This window comes from Perissodus microlepis, chromosome 2 (genome assembly GCF_051167445.1).
Source record: "Perissodus microlepis isolate ML-2025 ecotype Zambia chromosome 2, ASM5116744v1, whole genome shotgun sequence".
In the NCBI taxonomy this organism is placed as follows: domain Eukaryota; kingdom Metazoa; phylum Chordata; class Actinopteri; order Cichliformes; family Cichlidae; genus Perissodus; species Perissodus microlepis.
Genome location: NC_140462.1, coordinates 13,120,746 through 13,127,565, shown reverse-complemented (window position 1 = coordinate 13,127,565; position 6,820 = coordinate 13,120,746).

Genomic DNA, 6,820 nt, shown 5'->3' with positions numbered 1-6,820 from the left:
CATCAGTCCAACATATTATCCCCCATCCCTGTCGCCCCTGTGGCCACTTTCTCCTCTGTCAGTGGTATAGGGTTAGCATCATTAGGGGCCTCATGATGGAGAGCAGAGACTGCTTTCTCTCCTTTGTGTGCATCTCCCTGGCCTCCCCTCCAGGATGAGGGATTAAAGTAGAAGATGGGAGCTGCTAGAAAGAGCAGTGGGGTCAAAAAAAAGAAACACCGCTGAGAAAGAAATCTGCTCAGCAGTAGACATCAATCTGCATGAAGCATGTAGAGAATATTAACAGGATGACAAATGTGTTTTGGTTTTGGTTTTACTAAGTATATCTAGACACGTGCACAAATCCCTCATGCACCACAAAAAATTTATGAAGCACCATGGCAACATCTGTGTGCAAATAATTCAGCATGTGACCACAATAAACCAAAGCTATCACATCAGCTTCACCTTTAAACTTAGAAACCACAATTCTGTTTATAAAGCCCCAAATCATAACAACAATCACCTCAAGGTGCTTTATACTGTAAGATAAAGACCCCACAATAATACAGAAATACCCCAACAATCAAGTACTTGGTGACAGTGGGAAGGAAAAACTCCCTTTTACCAGGAGGAAACCTCTGGCAGAACAAGCTATGGGACAGGCAGCTATCTGCTGGGCATAAAATAAATGTTCATGACAGAAAAATTGAATAAACCTTAAGATGGTCAATAAACAAGGGCTGGTTTAGCTTACTGGTGGAGCAGCTGCCCAATTTGTATTTTTTGCTGCATGTCAAATATCAAATAAAGGCAAAAAAACAAAACAAAAAAACAACCAAATAATCCTAAATGAAGGTCAATAAGCAAAAAAGTGGTCCTCTTCCTCAGATTTTATATGCCCTGGACAGGCATATAATAAGTGCTATAGACACAGATTAGACAGAAATACAGTACAAAGTAAAAAATGACAGGAACATGGAATAAATTCCCAAATTTATTGGAATTGTAGGTGAAATATACCCTCAATCGTTACACATGCTTAAAACTCAATTGGATACCAGATTTTCAGATGTATCTTGGAACGCAGCTCTTCTTCTCCCTGTACTAGTCACAGGCTTATGCAATTTAAGTTGTCCACCAGTGTCACTGCGTTAAGCTGAATTAGCAAAAATATACCCTCATTTGGACCCGATATGTAGCGCATGTAAATCACCTCCCAGTACTTTAATCCAGATGTTTTAGTCAGACCCTGACCTCAGTGCATTCTGGTGTTCCATATTTAAATCACTCAGGGAGGCTTTTAACACACCAGCTGAGCCCAGTCCTATGATTGGCATATTTAGTGTGAAACCTGGTCTAAAAACATCCATAATACTCTTTCTTTTGATTGCCTCCACCACCCCTTGCCAGGTGGATGAGGGACACCATGTTCCATTTGAAGTTAGAAAGGGTTAAATACAGTACTGTTCAAAAGTCTTCAGTCACCATTCGTTTATTCATATTTTGCTAGGAAAATGTGTGTCTTTTGTTCAGTTCTCTGTTGAGATAATCTCATTCTGCTTCACTAACGTTAAAATCCGGGCTCTGGGGAGGCCAATCCATGACCGATCATGTTCTAGTGTGTGTGTGTGTGTTTTTTTATCCAAGTATAATTCTACTGCACTGACAGTATGTTTGGGATCATTGCAATACTGAAAAAAGAAGCAGCTACCAATCAGCTGCTTTTGAGATGGTATTGCATGGTGGATTTAAATTTGGTGGCATTTTCTGCATTCATAATTCCATCAGTTGTGATAAAATCCCCTATTTGGCATAGCTCAACCTTTTTTCCCTGTTTCCCTTCTAGCTTCTTGACTGCCGCTCTTCCACTGAGACCATTTCTGATGAGGTTTCAATGAACAGCGAGAGAGAACAAATCGTGTATTTTTTGTGACAAACTGCTAATAAAAATAGGTAAAATTGGTTCTTTTCTAAGTCCTTGTGTAGACACAAGACTTTTTCATCCCTTGAGTTTGGTGTCTTTTTTTTTATACTTGAATGATTGAAAATTCCTCTCAAAATGGAAGGACTGAAAATGAGCTTGCATCAGTAGAGGGCAGCACTTCTGTGAGTAGTTTGTCTTGTAAAGTGACTCTGTACCAAGGATGCATTAACGGAGCTAGTAATGCATCCACACCCACTTCTTATCATAACAGCACAGCTCCAGAAACACTTCAAGCTAAAACTCATTAAGGCAAATCACTCAGAAGAGCATTAACACTTGATGGGATTATGAGACAGTGGAACAAATGCAAAGGCAGACAACTCAAAGAAGACTCTTATTTTAGGGTTCTGATCACTTTGTTATGATACAATAGCAGCCAGTGTCTTAATCAAGCCAGTTACTATAGTGACTGTAATCCAGTGTCATTAATTCGAGATGTGTCTCAAGAGGTTTTACAGTCTGTACAGGTTCTTTAACCCGTTTGGATCAGGAAAAAGGAAGAACAAACCTTAAGAAGGCTTATAAACATAATAGCTGAAAAGCTAATAATTGTGTGGATGCTTTAAGGCATCCACACTATTGAGTTCCTCTTGGGACTTCCGTACACTTTTTGGCACTTAACTACTTCCACAATTTTAAGCCGATTTTCACCGTTCAAATTTTAAACTATTCTGCTATTTCTGCTAATGTGTGCTATGTCTTTTGGTATTTTTCACTATTATACTTTTTAAAATATTAAGCTTAATTTGTCCCATTGAAATAAATGGGAAACTTCTGCAATTCTGCTAAAATTTGCTTGTTTTTGAAACTTAACTACTTCCTCATATTTTCACGTAGAACAACCATTCAAACTTTAAAATGTTCTCAAATTATTGGGCTATTCAGGTATAAATCAGCTTTTTCAAATCTTTTACCGTTTTACTTTTATGCCTCTTGAAGTTTTCAGTTGCAAAATTGTGATTTTTCACAAAATACATGCGTTGTTATGGTTGCTATGCACTTGGCTTCCAGTGTGCCACTGAAGGTTTTGCAGTCTTCTCTTCATGTCCGAACAACTTCTTGCTACTTGTTCAATTTTCACTCAACTTCCACAAATTATACATCAAAACGTAGGTATTTTTGCTGGCTTTCCGAAAATGTCACTATCATTGTTGTGGGATTTATAGAATTTTGGCAAATCTCCTCAGACCAACACAAAGTCGCAAAACTCTCCATAGAAAGTCAATGGAGAGCTTGTTCAAAATCACCACTTAATTTCTGTAATGAGAGGCATATTCGAATCGTCATATCTCCTTAACGAAGTGAAGTTAAGACATAAGGCTTGTCCCAGTATATCTTCAGACACTCCTGACGCTCACAATTCAAGAATTATTTTCTCACCTATTACCGTTCTGAAATGAGTTAGACTTGTTTGAGGGTAGGAAATTCGTCCTTCGCTCAGATTTCTTCAGATTTCAAACTCTGGAAATGAACCACTTTTTTCTCTCGTCATATCTTTTTGATGGATTTCCACAGAGACCTGAAAATTTCCATGACTGTTCACCAAAGCCTGCTGTCTCTTACGGTGAAAGAATGATATCGATACTCCAAATAGATTTAGAGTTACAAAGCGTTGTTTGAGGGCAGGTCAAGGCAGTTTTTGCTTCGCCTCTACTCAGTTATGGTGCATTAGAAGTCAAATATCTTTAATAATTCATATTTTAATGATAAATTGTCAACACTGGAAGATTCCCCCATCTCTTCTGAACAAAACGGTGTAAGAATGACCATTCTAGCCCCTACGGTTAGGAAATTATGGTCATTTGTTTGAGGGGAGTCGTCATTATGAGAAATAGACTGCAAAAATCCTGTGTCTCTCTGTGCTGCGTGCACCTGTTTTGGCGGGAAAAAGTACACAGCCTCTCTGATTGGTGGATTCAAATTCAGCAGCTCCCAGGCTTTGACCTAGAAACTTACTTCTCTCTCCCTGTGTGTGTGTGACAGAGAGAGAGAGAGAGAGAGAGAGAGAGAGAGAGAGAGAGAAAGCCTTTTTATGGGATGATCTCATTGTAAGATTCAAATTCAATATATTTAGACTGGTTGACTGAATTGGATCTTGTGTGTGTCTCTCTCTGTGCATGTGTGTTTCCTTATGTGTACATATTTGTGATTGTGTGGCTGTTATATTTTTTTTTGCTGATTTTTTTCATTTAACAAGTATATTTGAGGGACCCTCAGCATGTTCAGCATTTTTTCAGCTGTCCATTTTGCTTTTCCAATTTTTCTGTTTAAGTTATTACTATTGTGCTAAATCATACTATTTCTGCTATTTTATAAGATTTGTGCCAAATATAGTATTTCTGATTAATTATAGTTTTTCTACCAAATCATAGTACAGTATTTTTGCTTTTTATAGGATTTTTATAGGATATTTATATTGCTTAATATAGTATTTCTGCTTTTTATAGGATTTGTGCTTAATATAGTATTTCTGCTAAATTATAGTATTTCTTCTTTTTATAGTATTTGTGCTAAAACATAGTATTTCTACTAAATGTAGTATTTATGCTTAATCATACTATTTCTATATATTTCTGCCAGGTCCCCAGGCAGCCAATCCTCTGTGAGGACTGAGACATTCAAATTTTCAAATCAGGGCCTGCACGGCTTCCCAGCCAGCCAATCATATATGTGGGCTGAGGCATTCAAATTTGCATATTGGGGAATTCGTGGCTTCTAAGTCAACAAGTCATCCATGTCATATATCTCTAAAAATTCATATTTTAATGATAAATTGTCAACACTGGAAGATTCCCCCATCTCTTCTGAACAAAACGGTGTAAGAATGACCATTCTAGCCCCTACGGTTAGGAAATTATGGTCATCTGTTTGAGGGGAGTTGTCACTATGAGAAATAGACTGCAATGATCCTGTGTCTCTCTGTGCTGCGTGCACCTGTTTTGGTGGGAAAAAGTGCACAGGCTCTCTGATTGGTGGATTCAAATTCAGCAGCTCCCAAGCTGCTTGACTGAGCTAGAAACTTACTTCTCTCACCCTGTGTGTGTGTGTGTGTGTGTGTGTGTGTGTGTGTGTGTGTGTGTGTGTGTGTGTGTGTGTGTGTGTGTGTGTGTAACAGAGAGAGAGAGAGAGAGAGAGAGACCCACTTTAGGGCAGCATCTCATTGTTGGAAAAACATATAATATATTCAGACTGGTTGACTGGCATAGACCCTCTGTGTGTCTCTCTCTCTGTGCATTTGTGTATACATATTTGATTTTATGTGTATCTGTTGGCTGTTCCTTCTTGTTTTTTAATTTATTTTTATTTCTTTATTTTTTTTTCACAGGTGAACAACAATTAGTTTTGAGGGAACTTAACCATGTTGTTTTTTTTTTCATCTTGCCATTTTACTTTTCCAATATTTCTACTTCAGTTATTGCTATTCTGCTCAATCATAGTATTTGTTCTAAATCATTGTTATTATGCTATATTGTAGTATTTAAGCTAAATCAAAGTATTTCTACTATATTATATTTTTCTTTCTAAATATAGCATTTCTGCTATATAATTGTATTTCTGCTATGTTATACTATTTGTGCTAAACCAGAGTATTTGTGCTAAAACATAGTATTAATTTAAAATTACAATATTCATAGTTCATCACAGTGTCTCTGGTAAATCAAAGTATTTCTGCTATGTTGTACTATTTTTCTAAATCATAGTGTTTCTGTAATGTTTAAGTATTTTTGGCTAAATATATTCTTTCTGTTATCTTATACTATTTCTCCTAAATTCTTGTATTTTTGAGAAGTTATCATGTTTCTGGTAAGTTACAATATTTCTGCTAAGTTCTGCTATGCTATTGCATTTCTGCCAAGTATTATGTTTCCTCTAAGATATTGCAGTTCTGCTGAGTTATTCCATTTTAGCAAAGTTCCTTTGCTTCTGCAAAGTTTTTACAATTTCTGCAACTTTTCAGCCTTTTCAGCTAGTTTTTGCAGACAGCTTCAGCTTTAAAGCATCCACACTGCATTTTCGCAGGAAATGCAAATTTTTCTAGTTCTATCTAACATCCTTGACTTTTAATGGTTGAGCTTTATTAATGAATTTGTCAGTTTTACCTGCTCATCTTGGCTCAGGTCATATATTGGGGTTTTTTTAAATACCTTTTTTTCTTTGCAATTACCAAATTTATCAAAAAGCCCTATTTAAACATTCCTGGCAGTGTGGCTAACAACTCTAAAGCAAAAATGCAGGAAGTGTCATGCAGACAGACACGTGCAAGTAATTCCTCTAAAACACATTTTAGCTGAACAACTGCTCAAAGGTTTTAATGGCCGCCAATGTCACTGCCTGCTATCATACTGGTAAATGTCAGGGTAAAAGGTTAATATGCTGCTTGGCATCAGTTCACCACAGATTGAATGCACTTGGAAAACAATGATGCTTTTGTTACCTCCCAAAATCCCAGACAATCTGAAGTAAGAGCCTTCTGCTGGTGTTATTAGCTGCACCTGAGAGTGTTACGTGTAACCTTTATGTAACTGTTCATAAACTGTAACAAGCACCGTAGACACACTTCTACTGAACTCATTAATACAGGCCGTTTAGTGGTAACTGCTACCTTACTACTGCTGAGGATAATACGATGATGTCACTCCAGCTATAACTAATAATCTATATAAATGTATAGCTAACACTGTTATTTCTGTTATCTGCTACACAATATCAGAACTATTTATTTATCTAGCTAGCATCACTGAATTTTAAGTAGTGATGCAGGTTTTGTTTTTTTTTAAGTTTTCAGTCTAATTTTGCCCTCGTCCTTTACACCTTAAAATATATTGACACCATCTTATAGTCAAGTTTAAACCA